This window comes from Rhinopithecus bieti, unplaced genomic scaffold (assembly GCF_001698545.2).
Source record: "Rhinopithecus bieti isolate Rb0 unplaced genomic scaffold, ASM169854v2 scaffold_6063, whole genome shotgun sequence".
Lineage (NCBI taxonomy): Eukaryota > Metazoa > Chordata > Mammalia > Primates > Cercopithecidae > Rhinopithecus > Rhinopithecus bieti.
This window is the reverse complement of record NW_016805186.1, coordinates 2850622-2852709: the sequence shown is the minus strand read 5'-3', so window position 1 is coordinate 2852709 and position 2088 is coordinate 2850622. Positions and strand designations below refer to the sequence as shown.

Sequence of the window (2088 nt, the reverse complement as noted above, 5' to 3'; positions counted from 1 at the left end):
ATGCTAGCATCTTTAAGAAATCATATCCACAGGTTCTAAGTTCATTCTGTACACCTATCAGCCAAGAGAAGGCAGCAGGCATTCTGAATTCAAGAGAAAAGTGTGATTGGCCTGAAAGAAGAATGCCTTTGTGCGTGTGTGTATTCCTTTTTTTACACTGTAGGACTCAACCCTTTGGCCCCTCACAAAAGCAAATTTTGACATTGACTTCAGTGGGAAGAAAGAGGTCATGTTTTCAATAGAAGGGCTTTTTTTTTCTTTCCCTGTCTGGCTCCAGTCACTGCAGGCCGGAAGCCCTTGTGAACTACAAAGCTATCTGTCCACAAATTAGGAGCACACCCACCAGGCCCTGCCAGCTGTTTTGCTTTCTTCAGTGAAGTCACGGCTGTCATTGCCACCACAGTTCAATACCACAGAAACAATCGTGAGGGATTCGTGTCTCTATTGCTCAGTTTCGGGGGGTGGGGGAGAGAGACAGGTGTCCCCCACCTGGCTTCGGTTCACACTGGCTGTCTTTCCCCTCGCCCCTTATTTCTTCGTCTTCGTCTGCCCCTGAGCTGGTACCTTTACAAACGCACGCAGCCCTGCCGGGGTGTGAAACTAGGCCTGGATGGGAGGGAGTCCTTGAATGAGAGGGGTTGGCTGCAGGAAAGACAGCGAATTCTAAAGAAGACTCCTGGCAGGGATCGGAGTCATGCTCCTTATAGAGTGTATCTGAGCTTGACGTGATTCTCTAACCCTGAGAAGGACTCCTTTATGCTTGGAAGGCTTTCAATTCAGATTAGCAGTCTGAGCTGTAATAACTCTTGATTGGGAAGGAAAATCCAAGTTCAAGTCAGAAAGAAAAATAGAGAGCAAAGCAGGTCTTCTACTCCCAGTGTGTGTTTATTTGTACTCAACTCACAGCTGGACCAAGAAGGATTTACTCGTAGTCCTCTCTGGCAGTGTACTCAGGATGAGTAAGTCGATTTGTTGCTAAGACCAAAGAGTCCGGGTTTAAAGAAACATCACCCATCACACCCTTCTTACATGCAGAAGGTGATAAATGATCTATTGAAGATAATGTTGCATGTTTGAAAAATTTAAATCAGATGGAAAGTGAAGTGAAATGAAAAATGGTAAATTGTTTAGTGCCAGGTAAACAAGCCCTAGGTATAGAGAGGCAGAGAACAGGAACCTAGGAGGCCAGAAGCCCTGAGGAAAGGTGGCAGAACGCATTTCCCATGTGTACCTAGAACTGGGGTCAGTACTAAAGCTTTTGGAATTTAAAGCTAATGGGTACTATGTTCGCTACTGGGGGCATCAAGAAAGCAATCTTGGACTTACCTTCTTCTCTTTCTTCCTCTCATTCCATATCTAGAATATCTCTTTGCTTAGCAGTCTGAATTTTTCCAAGTAATTTCTAAGGCCCTTGAAGCACAAAATAAGTATAAGCAATTCTAAGTGATTTTCTGAAGGCTCACCAAACAAATAACACTAAGAATATTACCTACTTTTGCCTAGAAAGAGGAAGATGACTACATCTTTGTATCACAATAGCACTATCTTTTCATTGGTTTCTATTTATTTTCTTTATTTTTTTTCAGACAGAGTCTCACTCTGTCGTCCAGGCTGGAAGGCAGGGGCGTGATCTCAACTCATTGCAACCTCCACCTCCTGGGTTCAAGCGATTCTCCTGCCTCAGCCTCCTGAGTAACTGGGATTACAGGGGCCCACCACCATGCCCAGCTAATTTTTTTTTATTTTTAGTTTCACCGTGTTGGTCAGGCTGGTCTCAAACTCCTGACCTTGTGATCTGTCCGCCTCAGCCTCCCAAAGTGCTGGGATAACAGGCGTGAGCCACCGCGCCCGGCCCATTGGTTTTTAAATCAAAGCAGTGGTGCACATGCCAGTAAGTTAGGCTCAGCAGTCCTTGATGAAATCAGCGGCCTCCCCTCCCCCTCTTCAGTCTAACCAGTACCAGCAGCAACAACAAAAGTCTATACTCAGTCCTCCTGGGTGGTTTCCAACTCATCTCTATACTTACATACTTATTTCTCAATTCCTTCCTTCCTCCCTCCCTTCTTCCCTCCCTCCCTCCCTCTGTTC

General features: G+C 45.5%; 1 long non-coding RNA gene across 1 annotated transcript in view; it reads right to left on the bottom strand.

Annotated features, from left to right (window-relative positions):
- Positions 1 to 976: 976 nt before the first annotated feature.
- The window catches only part of LOC108529296 (uncharacterized), a 27789-nt gene continuing 26677 nt past the window's right edge, over positions 977 to 2088 (bottom strand). The window contains exon 4 of the long non-coding RNA XR_001885481.1: positions 977 to 1410. This is a non-coding gene — a long non-coding RNA (uncharacterized LOC108529296). The remainder of the gene's footprint in view (positions 1411 to 2088) is intronic.